Source organism: Myotis nattereri (genome assembly GCF_964212035.1).
Source record: "Myotis nattereri genome assembly, chromosome: 12".
Lineage (NCBI taxonomy): Eukaryota > Metazoa > Chordata > Mammalia > Chiroptera > Vespertilionidae > Myotis > Myotis nattereri.
Window position 1 is genome coordinate 40,594,508 of NC_138087.1, and position 16,235 is coordinate 40,610,742.

General features: G+C 39.8%; 1 protein-coding gene across 1 annotated transcript in view; it reads right to left on the reverse strand.

The window, feature by feature from the left end:
* TRPM3 (transient receptor potential cation channel subfamily M member 3) overlaps positions 1 to 16,235 on the reverse strand; it is a 441,698-nt gene that overhangs the window by 168,030 nt on the left and 257,433 nt on the right. The gene's annotated exons all lie outside the window — the stretch shown is intronic.

Below are 16,235 nucleotides of genomic sequence, written 5' to 3' on the forward strand. Positions count from 1 at the left end.
GGTCCAACCTAACATATTAAAGACAAATATTAAAAACAAATGTCCATAAGAGGCATAAGAAATAAAATTCATTTTAAGTGTCATGTCAAGCATTATCTTTATTCACTGAATAACGTCCTTTTATTCAATTTGGTATCACTGTATTTTCTCATTCAACCTTCTCAGAATAGTTAGGCCATTGAGCAGTAGCATGATAATAAGATGGTTTTGTAGGTACACAAAGCAGTTATCTTAAAAGAGAACTAATCAAGATTCTGTACCACTTCTATAAATAGGAATTAAAATAAGCTTTCAGTTATCTCAGTTCTCCCTCTTCCCCCTTTTGCTATGGTTTTATCTTATATCAAGAAACTGCTTCCCCGTGAGAAATAATGGTCTGGGGTTTGGTTTCTGGCTCCATTAATAAGATATTTTACTTGACTTGTGTGTGACCTGCTTTACTTCTAAATCAGTTTTCCATCTTGTGCTTGATTTTCTTAGAGGAGTGGTTCGAAATGCCAGTTATACACAAATGGGTGCTGTTTTAAATCAAGTGTACCACCCCCCCGAAAATTGTTGCTCAAGGCAAGATGCCAAGATTTCTTTTTGTTCCCCAGAGGGAATTGGGAGAGAGGGATGACTCATGGTCCCATCAGAGTTTTCTGGGTGTGGAGAAGTTTTGAGAGTTACTCCTTCAAATCCAAGGAGAAGGACGTGAAAGGTCATGCTGCTCCCCTTTGATTCAGAAGCCCTTCATGACGCCCACACAAGGTTGCTTGGAAGCTCTGTTTGGGTGTCTGTGATGAAGACCCTGCCCCCATTGCTGCTGACTATGAGGTCTAAGTGCATTCCTCCTGAAAGGCACTTGGGACATTAACCTCTTAGCCTATTTTTTAGAGACTAGGATCTTTAAATACCTTAATGAATCTGATAACAGCTAGTGATTCATTCTCCAGAAAAATAATTGCACATAAGGACAATCACAAAAAGTATTTGTATGCAATTTCAAAGCTTTCATGGATCTTTGACGCCTATTCATGAACAACTTGCTAATGGACTCTTCCATAACTCCACCCTAAATTAAACACATTGACATATCTGCAAAGAACATCGGCTTGTGTTCTTTTAGGAAGCTCACTGAAGCCTGTCAGACAAGTTCTGGGATGGATTTTCAAACAAAACTCTATGCCCAGGGAAACTATATCATGTTATGGCTGCCCATTTGCATTGATTGACTTTACTTTCCAGGATGAAGTACAATCTACAGGTTTCTTTCCTCCCTCCCTTCATTTCTCTTCCTTGATTTTGTTTCTTCTGTTCACACTTTTTTTTCTACATTACATTTTAGATATAGAGTATTAAAAGAAATTAACTAAAGAAATTTACAAATTTACAAAATAATATCTGTAGTATATGACTTCATTAGTAAAGAAAAAGCTTTTTAAAATATCAAGAATATATATATATATATATATATATACATATATATGATTTCAGAGAGGAAGGGAGTTGGAGAGAGAGATAGAAACATCAATGATGAGAGAGAATCATTGACTGGCTGCCTCCTGCATGCCCCACACTGGAGACTGAGCCTTCAACCTGGGCATATGCCTTGACAGGGAATCAAACTGTGACCTCCTGGGGATCAATCCCGCAATCTGGGCATGTGCTCTTGAGTGAAATCAGTTAGGGCAAGAATGGCATATTTTTTTTAGTGTTGACAAAAAGAAAACATTCTGGGAATCTACTGCAGATACAGCTGGATGCCCAGGGCCATGACCATTTTATTTTCTTTAAGATATGTTTTTTATTGATTTTTAGAGAGGAAAGGAGACAGATAGAGATATGGAAAGACTGATGAAAGAGAAACATTGATTGGTTGCCTCCTGCATGCCCCCTACTGGGGATTGAGCCTGCAACCCTGGCATGTGCCCTGATGGGAGTCAAACTGGTGACCTCTTGGTTCATGGGTCGATGCTCAACCACTGAGCCACACCAGCTGGGCTACCATTTTCTTTATGATAAAAAAAAATTCAATATAAATGTCTTTGAGGATCCTCACAAATGTATACTTTAATCAGCTCAACCTACTGACCATTCACAAAAATAGTTGTATAGACTTGCAGCTTTAAAAAAACATAATCTCTATTATTTAGGGGAAAAAAGTTTTATTTTAGCTAAATATCTCAGGGATATTTTTGTGAACACTTGTTCTTTTAGTTTTGAGGAAAAGTAGGTTAGTTCTTTAGTTGATTGCAATAATTTTTCATTATAACCAAAGTCTTGCAGTACTTCTCAGAAATTTAATTTTAGAGCAATGTAGATTTGTTTAAGCTGGAAGAGGTAAGATTCTCTCCACACTTCAGCTTGTGCAATTTTGGAACTGAAAGCATTGTAGCCTATAAGGCTGTGAGCATGAGCCATGGATTTAATAGCTATATTCTACAAGATTCCAGGTTGACCAGATTGACCAAATAATAAATTAAACCCCAATCGAGTTTTGCAGACTTTGGTCACATTTTGTTATGACTGCTATGCAATTCAACCTGGGCTCCCAATAAGCAAAATGTGTCAAAACTGTCGTAAAGATTGGGTGTTGTGAGGAAGAATGTCTTAAAATTCCATATGGCCTTTTTCTCTCTATTTCTCTCTCTCTCTGGTGACATGAGACCGTAATCTATGATAAGTTCAGGCACTTGTGAAAACATTTGGTGTGTTGTAGTGAAATGCTTAGATAACTGATAATTTTGATCAAACTAAATTAACATTTTGGTTTTAAGTCAACATCACCATATGTGATCTAAAATGCCTATGAGCCTAAGGAATAATTGATTTTCTGTTGGGAAATGGTTCAGATTTACACAGAGATAGAATGTAGCAGGTTGGTCTTTAACCACAAATCCTGTGATTATTGCAGTATAGGTCATTTAGAAAGGAGAGTTCGAGTTTTATGTGAGAGGTGACTTCCTGAAGATCTTAAGCAATTCAAGACTGAGTCTGCCAGTGGTGGGTGGACATTTCTGTCTAACAGCTAAAGCCATGTAGCAATAACACAAACACAGTTAACTCACTGGTCTTGCAGCTCTAGAATTAAGTGATTCTTGATTTAGAAGTTTGTATGGAGATTTCATATGCTTTGAAATTATGCATATAGTGAAACTTCAGCAATATTTTATGTTGCAGAATTTAAAATTAGCATAGTTAAGTTTTGCATAAAATTCAAAAGCATTGAACATGCATCCTTCATCCAACTTCTCACTTGAATGGCCTGGTCTTTGAATCAATGGTTGATTCAACCAACAGGTCACATCTCTTGTATTTGGATTACATAACGGGGCCATTAAAAACTCAGCAACTACCTAAGATCATGCATTTTTCAAATACAGACTTGGGGGACATTAGCAAATACTGTCGTGATGGGAAGAGTAGACAAGGAGACAAGCTATTTGTCTCATTTTAATGGGCCCTCATTTACTGCCTACTTGAAAAGCAATGGCCCAAGTTTGCACAATACCACAGCTTTTCACAAATAGTTTCAGCTTTAGATTCTTGATGTCCTTAATTTTAGTGTCTCTCTTCTGTGGTCTGAATTGTGGGATGGATTTATAAAAACTACATAAAGCTGGTAATCAGTTGTGTTTAAATGACAACATTAAAAACTATTCTTGTTTATTCAGTTTAAGGTGCTTCTTACAATTAGGAATATTCCCATTGCATGAATACTCAGGCACAACTGTAGCATATTATTGTTCAGGAAGAGAGTAGTTTAATATACTATATTTTGCAAAAGAAAACATTATTAGAAATCTTTGAGCTTCTAAGGAGCAGAGTGAGTCCAAGAAAATATTTAGGCATGACAAGAAAAAAAATGCATCTAATTTTCACTAGAATACCTCTTCAGTCTTCTATGGAAACAGTTGTTTGAGATATTGCCTTCATGTTTTGGAGGTAGGGTACAAAATCTATTTAAGATAACAGGGCCATAACTGGAATGTGTCTGACTTTACTTGGAAATGGGTAACAAACCAAAATATCTTTTAGCAAATCATGATGATGTCCTCAATTAGTGAGTGCCAAACCCAGTGCAAGGCAATCGTGTGTGTCATTATTACTACACTTTTTTGCCATGATAATTCTGCACCTAAATTGATGCTTAGGAAAGTATTTGGAAATATAAAGTAATGCACACACTATTAAGCAACGTGAAAACACAAGATGCTATACATTTAGATACTTAAGGTTCTCTAGTGGGGAAGGCATGCCTTGAAAGATGACTGGGGTCTTTCCCTGAGGCTGGGATTTCACAGGCATAAAATTTCAACCCGCTTTAAAACTTCACAAAATTAATAACCCATTTCCAAGTAAAGTATTATTTGGAACCATGCACACCCTAATAGTACAGAAATACATCTTGATATAGTTTGGTATCCTCAAAATGTCTTTTCTTGTCATCACCAATTTCTATGGCAACCCCCTTATTGGTATTTAACTAATGGAACCCCTTCAAATACAACCTTCCAGTATTGAAAGCTAATACAAATATTTCAGGATAAGCAAGCATGTGTATTTTATCTTGGCAATAAAAACCTCAACATCTGCCTGGAGATATGAGGTTGTTAAGACATGGAAAACACAGTTTGGATTAATGGGGATGTCTCTCTGAGACAGTGATAACCGATTAAAAATAATCATGTATAGCATTTCTTATCCTGGGAACTAAGAATATAAAATCCATTGCTGTAAACTTTGACAGCACGACTAGACTTCACAAAATTAATAATGTATTATTTGGAACCATGCACATCCTAGTAGTGCAGAAATGCATCTTGCTATAGTTTGATATGCCCAAAATGTGTCTAACAAACAGAGTTGGTACATAGTTCACAGGGTTGTTCTGAGTAATAAAAAAGTTATTATTTATAAAGAGCAATTAGAACAGATTCTGGCACTTAATAAAAACAATATGGTTAAATAAATGCAATATATTCTTCTTTACATTTATTAAGCTTATATAATGTTTCTACTTTAAATGTATAACTTTTCCATGAAGATGAAAGCAAAATAAATGTATTTTATGTGTTTAAACCAAAAGGATGCTCTGAAAAAGAAATAATTTGAAACATGCGCTTCCAAAGTTTAAATAGTCTCTCACACAGACCAGTAATATGCTTAGGAGGATCAATTCCTTTCTCCTGTCTATAAAAGGCTAAACTTTCTGTTTGGGGGAGGTGATTTTTGTATCACTCCCCAGATGCCTTCTACAGGGGCCTCTCCTCAGTGCTTCAATCAGCTTGTTACGCCTTTTGAGTTCTGTGGGTTGGACAAACATACAAATGCCAAATAACAAAACCAATAAACCACAAACCACCTCCAAGTACATTATATGCTAATAAACTAACTTAGCTTTTGACTCAGTCAATGGGAAACAATTATTCCCTTGTGGCTAGAGACACTGATTGAAATATTCTGCTATTAATGTCCATGTATAACCAGGACATCCAAACAGCATTCCACAGGAATCATTTCAATAGAAAGCCAACAGCCAATCCCATGGGTTTTAAGGCAAGTATTAGTTTCATAAAAGGAAAGCCAGCAGTATTTTCTTCGGGGTCACTGTTTGCAGGCTGGATGTTTTAATGTAATTGATCTAAGTCTACAAGAAAATTCACCCAAACAAAGCTATCGTCCTCTCAGTCTCTGCTCTGTTCAAAACCCACATCAAAAGGCATTCCTGGCCTTCTCAAGTGTAAAGTAATCAGAGTGTTTCTAATTCATTTTACTTTTTAATACTTTGCCCACACTCCCCCATAATTGTGCCAGGATCTAGGTCCATAGCCTGTACAAGTTCCTTTGGCTTCTTGACAGAAATTAGTAAGCAACAGAGCAGCCAAGGGAATTATGGAAGGAAAAAAACATTCAAAGACCTAGCCTACTGTGCAGAGCAGAGCTGGGTAAGAGAGGCAGACAGCAAGAAAGAGGGAAATGTTGCTAGTGGTATTTGTATTAATTTACCTTTCCAAAATTATTTTTAAAAATCTCTTTGCATCAGTTAAGGGAAGCTGCAATTTCTTTTCTCAGCCCCCAATGCAAAAGGTTCTGTTCTCTCTTTGAGGAATGTTCTTTTTTATTTACTTTCTGTGACGAACTGATACTCATCCTTCAATTCCCAGATTCAAAGACAAGCCTTCCTCAGGTTCCTCCCTGTGACCACCTCCCACTGCTAGGCAGACTTAGCCATTCTCATTTATATATTTTTTTATAGCATTTGCTTTTTTTAAAAAGCACGTGCCAATAAGTATGTACCTTATATAGGTCTTGAAGTTTTATCTCATTAATTACATGTTTGGACATGTCTTTTCTCTGGTAGGTTTATCTTTACATTCCCAGCATATCCAGTGCTCTATGTGTAGTAATTTAATCACTAAAATTTGGGGTACAGCAAGGAAGGCAGTATACTAAATTACCATCAAGTATATCCTGATTTTTTCATAGGTTAAATGACATTATAGGTATTTCCACAGAAATTTTAAACGTTTTTATAACATAAACAACTTTCTTTCAATCAGCTGACCTGAGATATAGGGCACTCAGATCTGATTTAATTTTTTTTGAAATCAGGAATTATGCCAAATACCCAGTGTCTATGCCCATTGGTTTTCCCGTGGATGACTGAAATTGCTTCTTAACTAATTTTTCACAACAATTATTCCATCACTGCTGATCATTATCCATAAACACAGTCTTCTCTGTAATAACAACCATTAGTGGGTTCCTATTGCTTATAGATAAAAGCCCAATCCTTTCATATGACAGACAAGACTCCCATATTCTGGACCCAACCTTCATTTGCAGCCTTATCTCCCTCCAGAACTCTTCATTTACTCTGATTCTGGCCTTATCAGATTATTTTCACGATCCTCCATCTAGGATTATTTAACTTCCCAGTAGCCATCCTAATGTTTAGAGAGGAGTCTCTCTCCTACTCCTGATTTCATGGGGAAGGATTTTCCCTAAGCACATCCTTGGGCTTTCTATACTCATTAACTCACTTGGCTCTTTGGTAAATTTGAGAATAAGTAGGCTTGCTTACTTCTCTCCCTTTTGGCATCTGCCTGCCTGTAGGAAGCCTGAGATCACTGGCTCCTCCAGGGGCTCTGCCCCAGAAGGTGTGTGGTGGGCTGGGGGTGAGAGGTAAAGGCTCACTGTGAGAATCTACCTAATTCAGGGGAGTCACTAAGCCAGTGGTTCTCAACCTTCTGGCCCTTTAAATACAGCTCCTCATGTTGTGACCCAACCATAAAATTATTTTTGTTGCTACTTCATAACTGTAATGTTGCTACTGTTATGAATCGTAATGTAAATATCTGATATGAAGGATGGACTTAGGCAACCCCTGTGAAAGGGTCCTTCGACCGCCAAAGGGGTCACGACCCACAGGTTGAGAACTGCTGCACTAAGCCAACTAAGCCAACAGACTTAAAACCATGTGTGCTAGTTTGTCTCCCAACTAAAAATGGTATTTTGAATTCCATCAAGTACCTCTTTTATTTCTCAGATTGTTCAGAACTTGGATAAGAAAGAGAGCTGCTATTTACTGTGGGCCCTCAGAGATCCCAACTCAATCTTCCAAGTCCAGTTCAGAGGTTACTAATTCCTGAGGTCCTTCCTCACTCTCTCAGGCAGTATTAGTTATTCATTCTTGTGTAGTTCCACCCTTATTGTGGTTGTTTACATATCTTTTGGCAGTTATTTTACTCTGCCTTGTTTTAATGAAAGTTTCGTCCACTAAACTATAACCCCCTTGGGACAGAGACCCCCCTCCACTCTTAGGCAACATTCTGCTTTTCATAGAGCCTCACTTAAAAGGTAGTTCAAATAAATACTTGTGAAATAAAATTAAAATCTACAATGCCCAGGGTCTATACCTTGGGACTAACACAGCTGAAGAGATAGGAATAAATCAGTGCTTAGAAAGGGACTGAGTGTCATATCTCAATACTATTGATGCAGCTACTGGAAGTGGAGATGACAGCCATTTAAGTGGCCCCATAGTGTCCTTTCACAGGTCTTAATTACTGGGCCTCAGCAGTGGTCAGGGACCTAGAGAAGAACATGCTGAGTGACCCAGGTAGATGCTCACATTTCACTTGTACATCTCGATTAAGTCTGGAAGAGTCCAAATTCTTAGGGACTCGAAGAGGCCATTTCAGTTCAGCTGTCTTGTACTTTAAATTGAAGCCTTGCTGTTTCTCAGAATTGGACCCAGCTGGAGTCCCCTGTGCTGGCCATTGGGGAGAAATATGTAAGTAAAGGTTTACCTTCTTCCCTTGCTGGAAGGAGGTCCATGAAAACGATTACTTCCTTTAGTTGAAATGAATAGGGAACTACATGCATGACTGAAATGGAAACCTAAATTCTGTTTCCTCTGAGGTGATTGATGTGTTTGAGCAGCTAAGATGCTGTAGTAGGTTAGGAGTGACCTTCATTCATCACCAAAGTTTTAAAAATAGCTGACTGCCATTATCATAAATGAGACAAAGGAAGGGTACTGATGATTTGGGATCTAGTAATGGTATTCAGTACAATTTCTGAGCAACCGTTGGAAAAAGTGATACATTTTTATTTAATTATCTGGGCATCTTTTCCAAAAGATAACACAAATCCAATCTGATCGAATCTTCACCGTGACTAAATCCTTAGTGAGAAATATAGGCGACAATGTCAAGTTTCCATGTGGAGGGAGTTCCATTAGTGTGACACATCTAGTCTCTTACGGTTCCCCTACTCTCCACAAGTAGAACTGAGTAACCTGATCGGTGTGAATAATACCTGTGTTTCTCAATTGGATGTAACTAATCTACTAAAATTCTCCACTGAGGAGGATTTAGCTTCTTTCTTTCTTTCCCCATGTTCTTGTGCCAGTTGGGACATTAGTAAAAGTATCTGTTGTAGACCCAAACTTTTCCTCTGGTTGACCCTTTGGAGTTGGAGGTGAGCAGGTGAACCCATTTGGCCCTCATACTAACACATCATCTCTAATAACTTCATCCTTAAGATATTTTGATCTTTATCTGCCTGGCTCCTGTGTCCACTCTCAGTCATTTGAAACTTGCCCCATCCAAGAGTGAAGTACAACTTTTTGGGCTTCCTCAAGCTTCAACAACCATGAATTGCAATACTGTCATTTCTGTTTCTGGCTCCATTTTGCAGCAGCATCTAACAAACTTGAGCCTCATATTCAAGTTTGTGAACAGGAATTTATTTTTTAGGTACAAATATGGCCTTCTCTGAAAGATAAGTATTTTCTTGATGCCATAGCTCCTAAAGAAATGACAATTTCATTATGTAAAAAAGATAATTACAAATGGAGCCAAAGCAAGGTTGTTTATGAATTTCAGGGTTGCAGTGAATGATTGTATGTAGTGAAGTCCACTGGCCAATTGGCTAACGGCAGTTTCTCTCTCCCTTAGGGGAAGCAGCCCTGAGCACTTACTAGGTACTGGGCACTCAGCCCGGCAGGTTGCACATGCTTACTCAATCTGCTCAACAACCCTGTGATAGAGATACCATTATCCCCATTTTACTGTTCAATAAACTGAGGTATAGAGAGTAAGTTGCATGTCTGAACTAGGTTTCAAAGAGAAATGCAGAGTACACACTCTGCACTCTACCAGGTTGTCTCTCACTAGGGTGACCATATGATTTATCATACAAATGCCAGGACACTTGCAAGTGAACAGGTCATCATTAACTGCTACTTTGGATGACAGGTATAAACTGGAACTGGACAAACCAGTACATATGGTCACTATCTCTCTCATGTCTTAGGGTCTCAAACTCATTTCTGGCAGATTTTAAAAATAGATGCTGTCCTCAGATATTTAGCAAGGGGCCTGAGTTTGTTCACTGTTCTTTGTTGCATCTCCTCCTGATTAAAAAGGCCAAGACTCACAGATGCCCTTCCCAGATTCCTGGCACCAGGTTTCCAGCTCCATCTGAAGCACAGCTGTTCATTATTAGACATATTCCTCTGAAACACAGAGAGATGAAGCTCCAGGGAAGGATTAGTTCATTAAGTGAAGGAAAATAGCAGGAACAATACAGCAGCACCTGCATAAATCCCGGGGGGGGGGGGAGGCGGGGGAGACCGATTGAAAGTTCCTCACATGTTCTAACATATCCATGATGGTGCTAGAAACAAATCTCTTCTACTTTTCTCTCATAAATAAATGCCTCATTACATTCTATCACTTAAGCACATCAAAACGCATGATGAGGAATCAGGAGACAGTCATGGCCCAGGGGCAGGCAGTGGGTGCACTGGGCCCTTAGTCACTGGGGGTATTTAAACTCCTTAACCTGCTTTGTCATGTTTGTGTGAAACAGCCACTTGGCTATTTTCCTACTGCTGCCACCACGAATCATTTGACTGTAATAAGTGCTACTGCCATCATTCTAAAAAGTGGGCTATCCTAACGTGCTATAGGAGAAAGTGGCACCCTAAGGACTGCCCTGAGAAGCCCGATCCAGATGTATTGCAAATTATCACAACAAGGGTGTGAAGGAATGCCTATTTTAAGTTCTCAGCTCTTCTGATCAGTGTCTGCTCCAGCGCGGTGGCTCTCAAGTTCAGCAAGTATCAGAGTTACCTGGAGGAGCAGTTAAAACACAAACTGCTGGGCTCCATCTCTAGAGCTTCTGTGGGATTTGAGAATGTGTATTTCTGACAAGTTCCCAAGTGATGTTATTGCTCTGGTTCATGGACCACACTTTGGGAACCGCTGCCCTGGCATAGAGCCACAGGGAGAAGAGACTCCCCCCTGTGCAAAGAAGTGAAATCCAAGGTGTGCCCTTCAGGTAAAGTAAGATGAAAGCCCATGGAGCAGCACTGAAACACCAATGTTATGTTTCCAATAGCCTATTCCCAAGTCTACAACAGGAGTGAGCAAACTTTTTCTGCAAAAGACCGGATAGTAAATATTTTCAGACTTGCAGGCCAAATGGTCCTATTGCAACCATCTCTGTGCTCAACTCTGTCACTGTAACTCAGAAGCAGTATAGATGGTACATGAATGAGCATGGACATGGCTGTGTGCCAATAAAGCTTTATTTACAAAGACAGATGGCTCACTGGATTTGGCCCGCGAGCCATAGTTTGCCAACCTTTGGGTCTAACTAATGTGATAAAAATGATTCGCATAAAGTAACACCTGTTAGTTTGCCAAGTCCGAGCATGCCTATGATCAAGTTGGAAACCTAACTGTGTAAACCAAGCATTGACACCTGTTCTACTTGTATGAGATTGATGCAATATGTCCTTATCAGAACATACGCACTCTTCTTGCAATTCAGCCCCTAGAACCAACTACTTCAAAAGGACTCTCTTAACCACTTCATCCCATTTAATACATTCTCTACTTGCTACTATGCCTAAAGGTAAAGAATATCTTTTCTGTGTAGCAAGATCATTTTCGGAGTTATTAATTACTTTATATTTTGTTTTCCAGTGCTCTATCTCCTCATTTCAAAAAGGGTTCACCAGGCTGTCTTTTCTCCTGGGAGGCTTGCATTGCTGACCTGAAGAGAAGCTTCCTCAATAACTTTTGTAAAAAACCTAAGCCACTGATGTCTGGAAGGGGAAGAAGATTAAGGCAAGTATGTTGATGGGGAGAAAATTACCCAACCCTGGAACTGGGAGAAGGGACTAACGACATCCCTAATGGTCATTTCCTGGATCCCTTCTTATTTGACCTGTCGGCAGCATTTGGCCATTTCATTCTCTCCTTCTTGCTCAGTCCATATGGCCCCACAGGCCTCCTGAGGGTCTTCAAACACGATGCCCATGTTTCCACCTCAGCACCTTTAACTGCTGTCCCCTCACCTAGAAATGGTCTAGATGTGTTCTTCCCAAATTACCCCACAGCTTGCTCTCTCACTGCCTCCAAGTCTTTCCTGAAAAGACATCCCCTTTTCAGTGAGGTCTTCCCACCACTCCCTTTCAATTGCAACTCCTTCCCCTCACTGCCTTCTCTGCAATACCTCTCTCCCTAGCACTTATCACTACTGAATACACTATATATTTTGTTTATTTTCTGTCTTCTCTACCCAAGTGTAGCTTCACAGGGATGTGATTAGCAAAGGCACCTGGTCTGAGGGGGACTGCTATGAAGTGCACCTTGGGGTGTCAGACCTGAGGCTGCTGTACCCTGAGCACTGGTGACACCAGCTGTAGAAAAATCCCACTGGCTTTACTTGGGGAGGGAGCACCAGGGCCCTCCGCCCCAGCGGCCAAGCAGGCTTGGCAGTCACTGTATCAGCGGTAACCTTGGCTGAGGGAAGTTAAGAGGCCCTTTCCCAATTTTCCAGAAATACTGTAAACATGAGAGGGACAGGGTTAGAGAGAGGGAGGAGTCTGAAGGTAGAAGGAGAGGAAGGGGGAGAGAAAGAGGAGTGAGAGGAAAGGAAGAGAGAAGGTGGGAGGTAGGGTGAGGAGGAAAAGAGGGAGAGAGACCAGGAGGGTGGAGAGAGAGATAGATCTTATAAAGATTAAGATTGAATTTACCAAAACTAGATAAAAAGAGGCTTAGACTTGGGTTTATGTGAATTAAGGAAAGAATTTACTATGTGGCATTTCCTAAATGCTGAAATTTATGAATTTCAGTATAATAATGAAATAATAACAATAATGTATAATAACAATAATGTATACTCAATACAATGATTCTTATTCCTTGAATAATAAAACCAAATAATTTAAGAGAATGAAACAAATCCTGCTCCATGCATGCCAAGAAAGCAGAACCTACAAGTGCATATACCAGGGCAGTGAGTCTTTGATTCCCTCCCACACTCCAGAGGCAGGAACACACATTGAATTGCTGCCTCCTTCGGGATCTCCCCCAGATTTCACAGGAAGTTGTGATGTGCACCCAAGTCAGTGCTCACTGCTTGTGGATAGAAGATATGCTGCTAATGAGGAGGGTTCAGCTCAGATCTGTTTGATACTAGAAAAGCTGACTCCTCAATCCTCACCCCTCGTTTAGCAAAGGTACACCTGTTTTTTTCCTCCCTGCCTCATTCCAGCAGGAACTGTCCACAGAACCCCGCATGGACACAGAGATGCCAAGGCTCATTAGCCACCAAGAACCGTTGACTGTTTGGCCTGAGATTTGGGACATCGGTGTTAGCCTGCGGGGTGGTGGCAGGTGGAACTCCACGCAGCTTTTAAAATCTGGCCTCGCAGAACAGGGATTGCCTGCTCAGTGAGGGGAATAGCTGCTTATTCATTTCACAAATGGATGCCAAAAAAGAAAAAAGAAACATATCAGCTGTCACTAATTTGGTCAATAATAGGGCATAACATCTTTATTATCACTTTTCTTGGGGGTTAATGATCTTTAGCTAATGGTTCAAGGTTAAAAGATTTTTATTCTGTTAGAATGTCTGACAACTCTATTAGTGGCATTGTGGGAACAATATTCCTAGTCATTGTGCAAGCCCGTATGAATTATACTTTGCTTTTACATCCATTAGTTTCAATGGCTTGAAATGCTCCAAATAATTTTTTTTGAAGGGATGGGGAAAATACTTTCAATTCTAGGAAGGGGTTTTGAAGGGTCCTCTGATTAAATTCCCTGGCCTCATCCATTTCAAGCAAATTAAAATCTCAGCCCACTTTTTCTATAAGACCCTTAGAGAATGAGATACCTTATCTTCTCCAAATATATCCCACTGTAAAACTGTTGATTATGGCAGAAAAGTACTCAGTCAGCACAAGTTTTCTCATTAGCTTTGTTTGTCTAACTTTCTGAAGTTAGCTATGCATTTCTACGAAATGGGTTGATCCTAATCTAGACTGAAAAGCAGCCACGGACAATTATCATTTTAAAGAATGAGGGAAAAACCGATAGGTATTTCTTTTTCTGCATAAATGGAAATAATGAAGCCATGATAGCCTTGGCAGCTACAGAAAATATATTCTCAGTCTCTCTAAATTCATAAGGCGGAAATGATTTAGCAACAAGTGCAGTTTCTCAGAGTGAATGCTTTCATGCAAATGACAGTTAGAAGCATGGGCGGTGATCTTGCTTGGACATGTCCCTATCCATTTATCCTCCCTGAGTCTTTCTATGTGTTATTGCTTTATTATTTGTCCTTCCTTTATGGCTTTTAATACCTAAGATTATTTAATGTAGTTTTATGTCAGGCTGGAAACCAGAGCTAAAAATCAGGCCAGAAAAACAAATGTTGATGTTTACTCTAAAAATTTATTGAGCACCTACCTGCATGTGCCAGGCACTGTGCTCGGTTTACAGGATGACAAACATGAGTGAGACCTGGCCTCTGCTCACAAGGGGCTCACAACCTACAGGTGATGAGGGCCAGTGCAGGCAGGTAGACAGATAACCACTCTACAAAAAAGAGCCACTGCTACAGAGAGTGCTGTGGGAGTATGGAGGATGTGGTGAATAACTGAGCCTAAAAGATCACTGTGTGTGTGTGTGTGTGTGTGTGTGTGTGTGTGTGTGTGTGTGATTTCATAGAAGAGAAGATTCTGAACTGAGACTTGAAGTGTAAGTTTTGCCAATAAGTATAGTAAGGGAGACATTGGAATTATGTCAAGATAGGACAAAAACGTATCTGACAGGTTATGTCATTTAAAGGAGACTGCAAGTAGCTCAGAATGGGTGGGACATAGGTCCACATGCATTATGGAAGGAGAAGCTAGAAAAACAAGAAATAATAAAGATATGGATGGTCTTTTGATAGTGAAACAGGAAGAGACTGGGTCCAAACAAGAAGGTTTATATTATCATGAAAGGAACCTATTAGATCCAACCAGCAGAGTAAACTTTGCTGACTTTGGGACCATATGCCAGTCAAACATTTGCATCTCAGATCTATTTTGATGTGAAAGGAGATCTCAGCATTCTTCCCCATTGTGGAAGAATCCAAGACCTTATAAAAATCATGGACATTTCCCCTGTTACACTCATTTGTTTACAGAAACTGTCTCAGTCCCCGAGCAAGTATTTCTAATGTGGAAGAGGTTCTTTCCTCAAAAAGAGAGAGCTCCTAGCTTGAATTGGAAAATGAGTCAGATAAACAAGACAGGCAAACACTAAGAAATAGGTTCCACTCAAATTTGTTCCACTCTCTCAACATTATTCTTTTGACTTCATTGTTGTTTCGATTGATAAAGTGACTTTTCATTAACAAGCATGACAAACTTTTCAGCGACACAGCCAACTGTGTCCAGCCAAGACGAAGAGAGAACAGATGCCTAAACTGTGCTGGCTTCTTCACACAACCTATTATTTAGAGGAAAATTCTTTACAAGGAGCACATTCAGTTGAGAACATCCAAAAAATAGCAAGTCACCACATTAACTGATTATGAATTTGGTATTTGTATTGTGGATGGCCTTTTACGCGATTTGTGTCTGCCAGCAGTAGAAAGTCTGCATGACTGGGCCAAACAGGTTAGAGCAACCCCAGAAGGCAATGCTATGTTCCTGATATACATGTAACCTTCCCAGAGGAAATTTAACTTCCTTGTCAAGTCATGTGATTTGAACCCAGGGCTTTCAGTGTTTGAGAATATAAATCCGCTGCTTCCTACTTTCAGGACTTCCTAAATGAAGTTCTGCTATGACCATTAACGTACAGAGTTGTTATTTATCTCATGGAACAGTTATGGGCTCAATGATGGAAAATTTCATGTCATGGTTACCCCAATGTATTGGATGATGGTGCAATGATCAAAAAAGATGCCAGTGATGACAATTGAACGTCCCTTTGCCTTCCCAGCCTCCTTCATATATTCTCAGGCATAGGATGACAAAGGGAAGTCCACGAGTCACATGAAGAAAGACTGTAGCCATGGGCACACGATCAGGAGCTCCTCTGTTTGCCTCCACCCCCACCCCCCATGCCATCACCCTGTTCTACCTCCCGCTCGTGCTGTTCCTGTGAGTTCCTCCACCATCTTGACACTGGGTAATGTCCTCTGCCCAGAGTTCTGCCAATGATTAATTTCACCTAAACTGATGCTCAAAACGTGTCTGGCATAGTTTGTGTTCAAATAGTTACTGAATAAAATAAGAACCTCTAAGTCCTCCAAGGTAACAGAATTTTAGGGGGGTGTCTTTTTGAGTGAAAAAATGCTTTCTTATGTAGGGTGAAAAGAGCAAGGGTGTTAGAATCACGTCAGTCTAAGAAGATAATTCTTGCCTGAATATTTTTGTATGAAAAGAG